Source organism: Ambystoma mexicanum, chromosome 4q (assembly GCF_040938575.1).
Source record: "Ambystoma mexicanum isolate Mex_15411 chromosome 4q, UKY_AmexF1_1, whole genome shotgun sequence".
NCBI lineage: Eukaryota > Metazoa > Chordata > Amphibia > Caudata > Ambystomatidae > Ambystoma > Ambystoma mexicanum.
The window spans coordinates 1,094,782,405-1,094,796,199 of record NC_090928.1 but is presented as its reverse complement, the minus strand read 5'-3'; the positions used below and the strand labels follow the sequence as shown (position 1 = coordinate 1,094,796,199).

The window sequence follows — 13,795 nt, the reverse complement described above, 5'->3', positions numbered from 1 at the left end:
GCTGTGAGACACTCCTGACTATGGCAGTTGTCTGCTGAAATGACCCAGTGGCCAAAAAATGCAGGACATTGAGCACCTTTTCCAAGGGGCTCAGTGCTTGGGAACACAAGGTGGGTGATGTGAGGTCATCCTCCCACTCAGTGACCAGGTCTAGGATGATATGAGGTGGAAACCTATACCTGCCATAGACCGGCATCCCAAAAGGCTTATCCTTGGCAAAAAAAATACGGGGCCTGGCTATTCTCCTCCTGCGGTGTCCCACGATCACTGCTGCGAGAAATGGGACATTCATCGTAGCTGTATATGCTTGTTTGTTGTTTGCGTGCACTTTTATATTGTATGGGGGCATTTCCGCCTGCTTTCGTGTGGCGGACATATTTACGTGTGTGCATGGTTTTTGGTGTGCGCAGGTTTTCCCTATTTGATTCCATGAATATGTGTTGTTCGCGAGCATGTCGGCGTTGCATGTATTTCCCAGTGGTACTTCTCCCACTATGCCCACATTTTCACAAGTTGTTCCCCATTCTGCGTGTTCCGCCCCCTTTTTATGTGTGTTCGCTAGAAGTTATGCGCTTTCGCTGTGCGTGTCGTGCACAGCATTTGGAAAGTCGCAGTGACGTGTAAGGTAAGCACAGATTTGGCAGAGCTCCCGGGAAAGCCATACGCAGGGTCTTTCATTAATCGTTTGCGCCACACATTTTGGCGCACATTCATTCCATGAATTGCCCTCTTTATGTTACTCACACGTCACGACAAAGAGCTGCCGAATAGCATACCTCCACAGAACGCTTATGGATAATGACTCAGATGCCATTAAAAGCGCGATAAGAACCATTTCCAGTGTGTCTTGTTTCTCTGCTCTGCTCAAAATACATAGTGCGGCTAAGACGTGAAAAATAATATGTCATGGCATTCCTGAGCTAGCCCTAGGCCCTGCTAACATCGAGTATAAAAGCCTCGCCCACACACCCACAGTGCATGCGAACAGGGCCCACCACAAACTACAGTGCAAGATTCCACTTGTGTAATCCCGATACGGTGCGTCATTATTTTCACTGCCTACACGTTTTTTTATGTATTGCAATTCAAACTTGAATCGCGTTTTGCAACCTTGAAAGTCTACTTTTCTCCTGATTTTCTTTGTTAGGTTATTAGGACCTACATCACAGAGCAGGTTGAAATGTCAGCTACGTCAGCCCTCCCCAGGCGGCCAGTAATAGTTGTGCTTAGTCTAGTCACGTGACCTTACTTTAGGCTGGTGCTGTGTATAAATGACTAAAGGTTGCCTTCAGTTGAACCAAAGGGAACGTGATTCTGGTGATTGAAGCGAGAGCTGACAAGGTATGTGTTCATGCGTTTGCCTGGGGAACAATAATGCTCGTATTTCTGTGGGGACATTCTGTGTGGTTTTGTGGACATTCGAACACACCCTTTCACAGTAAAACCGATTGCTCCGTTGCCCTGTTTATCCTTGATAAAAGAAGTGTGCGTTTAGCATTGGCGGCGGAGTGAAACTCTGAGCCGGGTGTTATCAATGTAGGCATTTTACAAATTGTTTAATCTAGAATAACAAGTTCAAGAGAAAGAAAGCGAGAACGAAAATACCCAAGGAAGGCATGTCATAAAAAGGAGTGTGTGCGCGCGATGCAATGCATGTGTATACGTGACTTCTGACAGAAACATGAACCCCGATAATACATATCAGGGGTGGCAGCATGGTATGCTTTGCGTCCAGGAGACTGCAACGAAAGCGCTCGCTCTTTCGTCCTGGTGGCTGTGTATAACGTAGTGTTAGCACAATGATTAGCGGTCGGCAGTGGCCGAAGTGAGCGGGAGCGGTCGGGAGCGGTGCTCCACTACTTTTTTAAATTTAGTTTAACAGCTCATATACTTTTATTTTAAAAAGAAACCGTTCCAGAACGATTTCGTTTTAAAATAACAGTGTAGGAAGTAGTTGAAGCTTGCATTTTCAGTGCACTGCACTCAACATTCCCTTAAACAGCAGGCAAATGCGTTTGGGGGTTTGTATTGTGTGTGGGAGGGGGCAGGGCAATGGGGTTTGTGAGGAGCGGGACAGGCTAGCAGGGAACATTGTTCCACTACTTCTTTTCTTACACTTCGACCACTGGCGGTCGGTGAAGGGACATGCTACACACGGACAGGTTGAACAAAGATGTGCACGAGCAACAGCTCACACATGCACAGAACTTTCTGGAACCTAGTTACCTATCATTTACTTACAGAGACTTGCAGTAAAAACACATGCATTTGGCCAGTGGATCGTGGCAGCACGTGCTCTCTTCGGTTGCACCTGCCACAGGATGTGATGTTGTTATTTTATGTTATGTTGACTTATACCGCGCAACGCAACCATCCAGGGGCAGTCTCCAGGTGCTCTGCTCTAATGCAGCCCCTCGTTCTTTCCTCCACGCAATGCAACAACGCAGGGGCAATCTCCAGGCGCTCTGCTCTAATGCAGCACCTCGTTCTTTCCTCCATGCAATGCAACCATGCAGGGGCAGTCTCCAGGCGCTCTGCTCTAATACAGCACCTCGTTCTTTCCTTCATTTTGATGTCAGCAAACCATTATGCACTAGGAATGAATACATGCATTTGGATTTTGAATGCAATTCACTTGAATTGGCATTGATCAGTTAAGCAGTTAATCAGGGGAGTTGTTAGGTCTGGAAAAGACCCGGGGCTAAGCTGATGTCGGAACTGTTGGGACTGTGGGCTAGCTAGTCTTTTGGCTGTAGCACCTGAGATTCTATCCGGGTCTACAACCAAAAGATCAGGGCCTATAGCCCTCTTAACCCCCCCCCTAGCAACGCCCCTGCAGTTAATGTTATTTTGTATGGTATCATCTGCGATTTGACGGTTGCTGTGTGGCCCCCAAATATGTTGGAATATAATGGCCATTTTGGTGGAAACCGTCGTCATGGTGATGAGCAAAAATATGATAGCGTTCACTCGTGATGACATATGCCAAGTATTGCAGACATGAGGTGTGGATTGTTGTTTGGATGTCAATTTATTCTCTAGAGTATACTGATAATTTAACGATGTGGTGATGTATAATTGTCGAGTATCGCTTTCTGCTACTGATAGACGATTACCAATAAAGAACTGTACCCTGATTACACCAAATGTATGACTGTTTATGAAGTTTTGGGAATTTCATAAAAGTAACTCACTGAGTGTACCCTCCCTCTGCTTAATTACAAGGCTACAAATGAATGTATTGGATTTAAATATCAAAGTTGTTTCTAAATGTATTAAAACAGTCAGGGAGCAGCCGCATGAACACCTTCTTGCCTACACAATCCGACATTACCCTAGAAATGTAAAGAACAAACCGCTTCTTGAACTTTTAGGTGCAGGGAAAGACTGCTCTTTAGAGATGGACTATCAGATTAGAGGCAAATGCATCCGCAGATGTTTTAAAGCGAGAGGATGTTGAAAGACCTTTTAAATATTAGTTGTTGATTGAATCGTTCTGTAAAATATCCGCTTTGGTGAAGCAAGTGCAAAAGAATCAATATGTCTCTCTCGTTGGAATGAAATTAAGAAATAGGTGTCCTGTAAGGATTCACCTCATATTTCCAACGAGAGAGAAGGCTCGATTTACCTGCATTTACAACATTGGAGTTATTCCTTTAAAGAACGAATCAACTTAAGACTCTGATGATCCGAAAAGAATCTCATGGCCTTGAGAAAGACACTTCGTCGTAACATGTATTGGCTGTTTTTCACATAACCGATTACCAGGAAATAAACTGGATTGGCAATAACCCAAGACTCTGGGACATCAATTTCATGGACAATCTTTCTAAAGACATTGTATAACAATTTTGGCAAAGTGCGAAGTGCGAGTGGTGCTTTCACTTTACTTAAAGCAGATATCAGGTTAGTTGAAACACCAAAAACCTCACAGGTTGACTAAATATGCGGGTAATGACAACGTATAGAAAATGATGTGGTTAAGTACCGGGTATTCAGATACACCCTGGCCACATTCTCAGACGGGATCCCGTTTTTAGAGGTAAGATTGAAGAAGTGTTTAACAGAGAACAGGTCAGAAACACTGAAAACTGATTTTAAAAAAAGTTTGCTGCAAGAAACATAGAGCAGTAAGATGCTTGGTTAACAAAGCCTTGCTGCGGATTTGGTTACAGACCATGTCGTTTTTGTAGTCTCTGCTCGAGTAATGCAAATGTTTACACAGTAGTGTGAAATCAATCTAGCCCATATATACAAGAAAACTGTAATATAGTGTGTATGGTTTTTCAATAACTGGCCCACGCTGTTTAATATACATCGGAAGTATGCTCAGAAAGCTGGAACTTTGAATTGGGGAAAATCTTAGGGACATCCAAAAAAAAGACAAACATTATCTAGACTGTACATTTTACCGAGAAATACAACTTCAACCTCAACCTGCTAAGGAGGCAGTCTTATGACAGCCAAACCCATGGTAGGGAATGCAATAGAGAACAGATGTTGCATGTGTTAGCTTCTCACCTCACGTCATCTCTTACTATGACAATTTGAAATCTGAGCGGTCTATTGAATAATAGCTGCACTTAAATGTTGATTCATGAAGCACAGTTTGATTCATTTGAAGAAAAAAGCCAGCACAACGTATTACATTTTATTTTTTACTGCAGGAATGAATGCACTAGGTAGACATTAGTCTTCATGATAATGAGTAATACTTATGATGTGGTTGATGTGTGATATATAGGTCGAATATAGCAGATATTACGTGAGAACGTTTGTTTAAAGACCATTTTCATGAAAGGAATGCACTGGACATGTAAATCATTAACTGGAGTTATGTATATTGTGTGTCAATATCTGGTATTGATAGATGGTTAGCAATAACTAACTGTATCCTGATTACAGCACATAAACAATCACAGAATAGTATGGCAATGCAGCATGGCCCATTGTAGCAGTGTACTTAAACTGTTCTTAAAGTACGAACATTTTTAGCTGCAGCATTGAATTTGTGAAAATATGGAAATCGGATGAATGAAATTGAAAGACTAAGAAAACATGTGGGAATTGCAGTCTGTTTTTTTGTGTTGGAAGAGTGGAAGTCAAATCCCCACACTAGCATACAGTCTGTTAATCGCATGTTTAAACCACAGCTGTGCAAAACGTTTTACCTGCACTCAATGAAGGTTCATGTTTAACTTAAATGAATATGGTGCAAATAGGCAGCAATGAGACCCAAGAAAAAAGAAATAGCATTAACCCCTTATGCCTGTGCCCATTCCCAGATGTGCTACGTGGTTTTCTATGTGTTGGTACATATTGATGCAATATATGCCAACACTTCCCCCACCATTGACACACAACAGCACATCTGAAGGAATATCTTTGATATTATTTTCTTTTAGACAGAATATGTTCACACAGCATTTGAGAACAACATTAGCACTGTTAAATCGTCCCTGAATCCCTTTTACTTTGACATGACAACTATCAATGGGATAGTGGGGGAAATTGCAATGAACAGTCCCTACTCAGGATTTTTGACAAATATAGCCTTTAGCATTGCTTTAAAGAAACCATTGTTGTTAGAATGACAATTGTAGGAAACAGGGCTATCATTTCTGCAAGTGGACGGTTGCAGTGACAGTCACCTTCACTGATTATGTGTGCATATTCCCTGCACTTAGACAGGTCATGTGTGTTCATGTGACTGGGACGTCACTACTCCAGTTGATTTTATTTATCAAACTAGTGCATTCTGGGAGCTGCAGTCATGGTTAACTTCCAATTTGAAACAATGGACTCACGCATCTGTAAAATGATCCAGGAAACGGATTGCAGGTAAACGTTTCTTTATGAAGGATCTCAAATACGCCCACCGGCTCTTCAGCACAGTTACTTCCAAATGACCCAACAGCCTTCCGTAGTGCATCTTTCTTCGAGCATTCCATACTCTACACTCCACACTCCATGCCTCCCTCAGCAATCTGGCATATGGAAGTCCTACGATTGCCACTGATTTATCTGGTCACGAGAATACATTGACATTTGGAAAACTGTCGGCTGTCACCTCTGCATATCAACTTTGCAGCAAATGCACATATTTGGGAAAGTTTAGATTCAAGGTGAGCTTGATAAATGTAGAGACGGAAGGACATGCTTGTGTGCCTCTTCAGTTGCTTGGTAATGTCAGGGCCAAATGAAAGGAGCACAATGTTCAAAATACACGAATTAGGACAGGAGAAATGTCTGCTTATCAGTTTTCTTAGATTTTGGGATTTCAAGGATAATTGTCTCTGAATCTGAACTGTGAGATGCTACCCCCCCCCCCAAAAGTGTGATTTGCATTCCATGTGTGAGATCTGTTGGAGGCAAGCTAACCTACGTCTCTCAGTTTTTGTGGATTTTTACTCACAGAAGGAAATCAATGCCTTTCTTCTCTTTACTTCTTTGTAAAATCCATAAAAACAGAAACACGCTTTCCCTAGCTGGCAGTGTTGACTTGATGTGCAGCACGCTGGCAGTCGTGAGATTGTAAAAGGAGGTGTTTCTCCTTTGCTGCCAGAGCCTCTCATTGGCCTGGCAAATATAATGTTTAACACGTCTCTGTCTGATGAACGGAGCTTGCTATGTGCAGCTCTTTTATCAATGAATGGCTGAAGAAGACGACCTGAGTTAGCCAGGATTGTACCCCGGGAGTGACCATTGTGCATGTTTAGTCGTCCTAATATGTGATAATTGCTACATCTGCATCTCACAGCTTCCACACACATGTCCTTGCTTTTTTCCAAGAAACTGAACACAGCAAATCACCAAGTTAAGCCCTCATCACTTCAAACTCCTTTTAAAAGGCTGAACAACAAGCTGCTCTATGCACGGCTAATGTTGTTGTCTGTGCTTAAATCATTCTGAAGCTGTGCTTGGGACGGTGGACAGCATGCTTCCTCTCAGTGTGCTTTTGTTTTCTATTAAAAAAAAGTCATTTGTGTTCCTTTAGAAATACCAATGGTGTAGGTCTTTGTGCCCTATGTTTTGTTTTCACAATAATTAGCTTTATCTCTGTGTGTTTAACTGGGAATCATCAGAGATTGCTACGCACCTCGTATAGCATTGCTGAGATGCAGGCAGCACCTAGCATGGCACGCTTTGTAAAATGGCGGTTCATTATCCAAGTAAATGCTGTGATGTGTTTGCAATTTCACAGTACGTTAAAATGAAGCATAACTTCCAAGTGATTGTGTAGATAATTAATTTGAATAAATATGGAACAATACTTGTTACAACTTCGTTTTTTTATTACCAGAAATGTATAAAGCTGGATACATACAGATGTAATGACCAGAAAATAATATATGGCTGCCTTCAGATGGAAATGTTAAAAAAAATTGCAATAAAAGCAGGAGTGTTATTTGTAAGCCAGGCCCAGCATAAACGGAAGTTGTGCCTCAGGGGAGTGCCATAGAACAGGTTATATATACGTGGTCGTATTTATCCACACCTGGTATTGGCTGGACTGCACCAGGAGCAACCAACATCAAAGGCCCAAGAGAAGTTTATAAGACTCCGGCTAATAAATCATTGTCCTGCTACACCTAAGACAATACAATCGAATGGACTTTAGATCTTAACATGCTAACCCTGAGAACAGTCCTTATGAGGCCATCTAAGAAAGATTGTAATGTACGAGCAGGCCACGTAAACAATTGAACTTTTTTCTTTTTTCTTATTTCAACAATATTTTTAGTACACAAAGATTTTTTACATTATGGGTCAACGTAATCAATTATCCAACAACATAGAAATAAAAATTAGATTAAAAGGAGGTAAATTGTAATACAGAATACATAACTCTGAACAATCTGACCTTAAATTGATACAGAGTTTAATGTTCGAAGCTCCATCTTACTCTTAAGGTCGCAAGGAAAAAGAAAAAGAAAACATGACAGAGGAGGCATACAGATACTAGGCTGTTCTTTTGTACATGTATCAGGTAAGGACCAAATTATGACTGCATTAGTAACGAATAGCGAAAAATTAATAAGTACATTCTTCCACCTTAACTCGTTATTGATCGTTACCTTACACACTCTTGCCTATAAGAGCAGTGACCTATAGTATATTGCCCTTTTTAAGTTCCATCTGGGCTTCCGTCATCACATCCTCGAGGACGTCAAAAATATTTGCAACGCATTTTAGAAGTGCTAGTGTCAATGACAATTGGGCAGTCGTCATAAGGCGATGCAAACAATCAACAGAGATGATGCCACTCAGGGAATTGATAAAAGGTTCGAAGGAAGCAATCCTACTGTCAATCCACCTGGGGCAGAAGATCACCAGATGCCTCAACGTCTCTGTTTCTACTCCACAGAATCTGCAGGGACGCAGTTCCGCTGAATTCCCAAATTTAGGCATGATGACTTCTAAAGTTGGCAAGCAGTTGAGTCTAAACCTGAGATATAAATCTCTCAGTTTAGCAGATGAGAATTTTTTAATATACAATCTGGTTTTCTTCATAGGAAGATACAGTAGTTCTTGTCTGCTATATCTTTTTAGTCGCCCTAGATCCTGCAGGTTTTCTGAGTTATCCCAACTTTTTACCTTGGTTTTTAAAATTGCATCTGATACGGGCTCCTGCAGGCCCAATTGTTCCGTAAAGGACTCACACCTTTTTTTAAACTTGGTCAAGAAAGGATCAACAACTTTTCCCTTAATGGTATAAATATAGTAGTTGATATGGGGCTTCTCTGCTTTTGTCATCTTGAAGAATAGTTTAAGGCTCCGCTACATCAACTGCGCCCACCAGGATACAGGTCCCAACTCCAGCCTAATCAGTCTAATAGATACAGAAATGGGGAGACCCAATACTCTCTTCACAATCCTCCGTTCCAGATTATCATAAAACTTCCTATGCCTGTTATGCACTGGGACGAGGAAGAGGGATGTGGCGTTAATGGTATAGATTACAGTTGGGATACTGGTAAGAGGGATGTGGGGGCAATAACATACATAACCTTTGGGGTACTGGGACTGGGAAGAGAATGTGGGGGTAATGACATGGATTACTATTGGTGTACTGAGAGGATATTTAGATCTATAATTCTCTTATGATAGCTCTACATTGGTAACTTTCATTGCTCAGCCATCCTTACCGGGAGACCCAGCTAAAACTGTGCATGCAGGGAAAGCAAACATCGCCAGAAAACCCTTTTATACACCACGGATGAATAAAACAGGGTTTTTTGCATGATGTGAGTTGTCGAGTGCAGATGGGAGCATGCAACCAGCACATCCAACAAGCATGTCCTCTAAAATAGTATGGCAATATGCGTACACTGTGGGAGTAGGCTGCAATGTCTATCAAGTCATGGACTGGCCCAAACTGCATGTCTGTGTACTGGGGCTGACACTGATGCTTAAAAAGGAATTGCCTGTCAGTTGCCACATGTGTCGATGTCTGGAGCGTGATGTTGTCAGCTGGATTTCAATCATGCACCATGTGGCTTTGGAGAACGCATCCTGCTACACAACAAGGTGTCCAGCCTGTGGAATGCATGATTCATTAGTGAGTGCTTGTAAAACTATACTGCAACCTGTGCATACTTGCACTTGGACCAGCAAGTCAGGCAGAGAAAATTACACCTGCTGTCCTTCTCCTGGTCAGGTGAAGCAGAGGGCAAATCAAAGAGACAACCCAACTTTCTGAGCGTATCACCATGCGAATTAGGAATATTGTCAGAGAGGTGCTGGCAACTCCTTGTTACCTTTCCCTGTGGCAGTGGCAGGTATCGTTGCTAGAGAGGTTGAAGGGTCCCTCATGGAAGCATTGTCACTACTTTACAGGCCATGGTTGAGGCTGTATACGAATTGTTCGTTTTACAACTGTTTGAATTACAATTGACCTTTTCACAATTGACCGAATTGTGAAGGTCAATTGTAACATATATGTGGGGGGAAAAGGTCAATTGTGACCCTTTAAATTCGGTCAATTGTTCATTCGAACAATTGTAAACGAACAATTTGGGTAATACCGGTAGAGGCACATAGTGTTCCGAAGGACGTCTGGCGGTGGCATCCCTGCTCAGCTCCTCCCTTAATTCTGCTACACTAATTGCACAGAGTGAACATTCTGCAGACGAAAACACCCAGTGCAACTTGGTAAATTCTTTTTTTTTTTTTGCCTTTTAATCTTTGCAGTTCTGGCTGACATTCCTCCAAGAGGACAATTTGCAAATTCATGCTACTTCTTAGTTTGAAAAAAAAGGGTATTCTGGTAATAGGTGTTGTTTGTTTTAAACAGAACAATGCAGGTTTCATGCATCTAAGAATCTGTTTGAATTAGCAGCATGCATTTCTCATTTTATAAATATTCTGTGATTTTTTAAAGGTCAGTGCTTAAAACGGAATCCTTTTTTACTGTGGGATCCAATCAGTGATGGGGGAAGGATTGCTCTATCCTCTGACAATTTTCTCATGATTTTGAAAAAGCCTTGCCCCAGGATTTGGCCCCATCTCAGCCTGCTACCCTTCTGCCAATGCATCGCCACATTAGCATGCACATGCATGCACACCATGCACACATGCATTTACACATGCAGATTTCGGCAGCTTTCATTGTCAGGCACTTACACACACACACACACACACCGACATTCACAGACACCTGCCCCTCTTACCCTTACACATGCTTGCAGACACCTACATCTCTCAACTTTACACGTGCTCTCAGACACTTCCAACACTCACTCTTATACATACAGGCACTCGAACCTCTCACCTGTAGGCTCACACACAGATTCTGAACTTCTCCATCTTTTGGCAATATCTCTTTTCTTCTCCACCCAGATTTAGGGGTCCCTGTGTGACATATTGCTATTTGGCAAAGGAGTAGGAGCGCTAGCTTTTTTTTAGGATTTGTATTAAATTAATCAAATGAAAAAGTACAACTTTTGAGGTGTTTACACATTAGTCCTTAGACTTTTGGTGTGGATGGACTGCAGGTAACACACTTGTCACAACTCAGTGCGTATCCAATTTGGATGCATGTGAGAATATCCTTAAAATGTGTGATATGGAGTTACACCAGTGTTTAGGGGACAGGAGTGACACCTAGCCGGTTGAGCCTAAGAAGGTACATGAACACTCAAGTCCACAAAAAGGCTAAGGCACATGCGCCCACATCGATGGCAACTGATCATGGTAAATGCAGTAAGGGAAAGGACAAAAGTTCTGACCCATCTTCCAAGAAAGGTCCCCAAAAAGGCAAAGGCAAATCCCAGACCCATGCCAGGTCAACTCCCACCTAAATCAGAGTGTGCGCATCCGTAGCATTGAGGCACCCACACACCCATGATCCAGGGGTAATTTTCAGTTTGGAGATTTGACACACAGGAAGGAAAATATGCCTGCAAGTGGAAACCCAAGCAGGCCATTTTGACTGATGATCCCTTCGATGAGGTGGCCACAGTCAGCCTGGGCATTTTCGCAGATGAAGCCCTATTTGGCCAGGAACTGGCCGTAAGATTCCCTCACTATGAGTGGGAATGGTACTGGGTCATTTGAGGGGGAATCAGTTCACGCCAATACTCAGATCTTTCTGGACTGTGTCGCTAGAAGCAGTTTTGTGTGGCACTGCTGCTAGTGTCACAGATGTCCAACTCAAGAAGATACTGAAATATACCAGCAGACCAAACTTGCAGGTAAGAGGATTTCAAAATCGGAATAACTGTCCTGTGGAAATGGTAGAGCTTAGTCGGAGGGGCGTCCCTTCCCTGTACCTTATTGCAGTCATGGTCTCCATTCCAGTAGGGTGTCTGTTGGGTAATGCCCTCCCTGACTCAGATGTAGTCATGGAAATAACTGGAGCAGAACCTCTGGGAGCAGCAGTGCTTAAGGGAGGGCAGCCCTGAGGCTTCCTCAACCAGAGATCACAAGGGACTGGTGTCCCCGACAGCACCCTAACGAAGTTGGAAGTCCCCTGAGGGGCCTACTCCTGCAAGGGAAGGCCCAGTTACCACTGAGGTGACTCTTGTGTTGGTGCCATGTTCAGTGATCTCAGGGTTGCCTACCGGCATAGAATAGGTTTCTGAGATGGTGCACAGGGTAGGTTCTAGCTTGAAGGGTACCCCAGGACTGGGAGAGTTGTCATCTGATGGAGTCCCAAATAACCTTCCAGCACAGGAAGGCTGCTTTTCACAGGACATCAGTTCTAGGACTCCCAGACTATGGGCTAAGGGAAATAACCATCAGACAGGATGGAATGTAAGCATACTCACTGCAGCTGAGCTCAGAAGCTGCTTATCAACCCATTTCCTCACTTCACTGGTGGCCAATGGGATCAGGAAACCCTGGTCCATGGTTGAGAAGATTTCAGCACTTGGGCATTGGACCATCTCTCTATAGAGAGTTAAAATGGGCATGCTGCCTCAGTCTCAACCTGCTAGCGCAAATGGCATGCAGTAATTTTCTCACCTTAAGGATGACACTTAGAAGGGTGGGTCTCATCTTTATAGACTGGGGGATGTGACAGATTGCCATTTGGCAAGGGTGTAGTATCCCTGGCTTTTTGATCTTCATTAAATTAATAACATGATATGGGTAATTCCATATTGGAAATGGAAATCTGCTGATCAGATTCCCCTTTTTATAAACTCCATGCCAAAAGCATAGTGCACACCTGTGTCCTGCTGCATCAGTATCCTGATTTGCAGTGCCTGCCCTACCAGTGACACAGAGCAGGTTCAGAGGTCACAGGTGACCATTTGGCAGCTCCAGTGACAGCTAAGTATCTGCAGCACAGAGGCTGCATTTAATATATTCACCCTGTTCCAAAAACCCTATCATTATGGGACTACCTTCTGGTGTCAGAGTAATCTTTAAATATAAGCCATACCTGAAATGGGTGTAGTGTATAGTATTCTCATTATTATTGCAGCCACATCCAATTTGATATCACAAATGTGTTAGCTCCTGTGAGCCAAGCTCAGCTGTGGAAGGTGATGTGTATTCGGGCCAGACAGGCTGAGCCTGAGAGAACAGGAACCTGAAAGGTCATGCCAATTCTTTGATCTATTTATGAGGGCAGGCAACCCCTTCTGCCAGGGACAGCTCCAAAGCAGACAGCTGACCTGGGCCCAGGGATCAAAGGAGCACACCCATTCATAGGGGGTGCCTCACACCAGGGTGTTGCATTTCTAAGGGCCTTTGATCCTATTGAGAATGAAAGTGGGCAGGGTTACAGTAGTCAGTAGTGATCTGTTTAGTGGCAGGAGACCTCCACCATTTTGTTTCCCTATGCCTTTCTCTCTCTCCTTCCTGTCCCCTCCATTTCCTCTAGAGCAAAGCACATTGGGTGTGATGTCAGAGGGCAAAGTCCACTTCTTTCATGAACAGTTATTGGACCACTAAGGTAGGCTTGTGTTATGGTATGTTATTGGGACTTGTACTGTGCACCGCTGCCTTTTATCATGGTCTCCAGGTTCTCAGATGGATCTGCAAAGGAAGGGGGTTGGAATGTTTAGTGGGGTTAAGAGGGAACAGCACACAGGAGGTTTGATGTGCTTTTGGTAGCTTCAGTTCGGAAAAAACTGTCACTGTGTGCTGGTATGATTTGGTAGATTGTCAATTTTGTGTTGTATGCAAATGTATTTGTGTGTGTTGGGTATTATCAAAAGATGAAAGAATATTTGTAGTGTTTTTTGTCTGAGGTTTGTGTTAAGTCTGTTATGCAGTGTGGTGGATATGCAAGTGTTAGACGGTTAGAGAGTTATGAGTAGGGTTGGTTCGGTTGCTTCGGTTT

At 43.0% G+C, this 13,795-nt stretch overlaps 1 protein-coding gene across 2 annotated transcripts in view; it reads left to right on the top strand.

Annotated features, from left to right (window-relative positions):
- The first annotated feature begins 992 nt into the window (after positions 1-992).
- LOC138468205 (calpain-13-like) overlaps positions 993-13,795 on the top strand; it is a 606,636-nt gene continuing 593,833 nt past the window's right edge. Inside the window, exon 1 of one of the 2 annotated variants that reach the window (XM_069608666.1) lies at positions 993-1,038. The gene's annotated coding sequence lies outside the window, so the exon portion shown is untranslated. Of the gene's footprint in view, positions 1,039-1,200; positions 1,342-13,795 lie in introns of those variants that run through there. The other variant, XM_069608665.1, reaches the window with a different exon arrangement.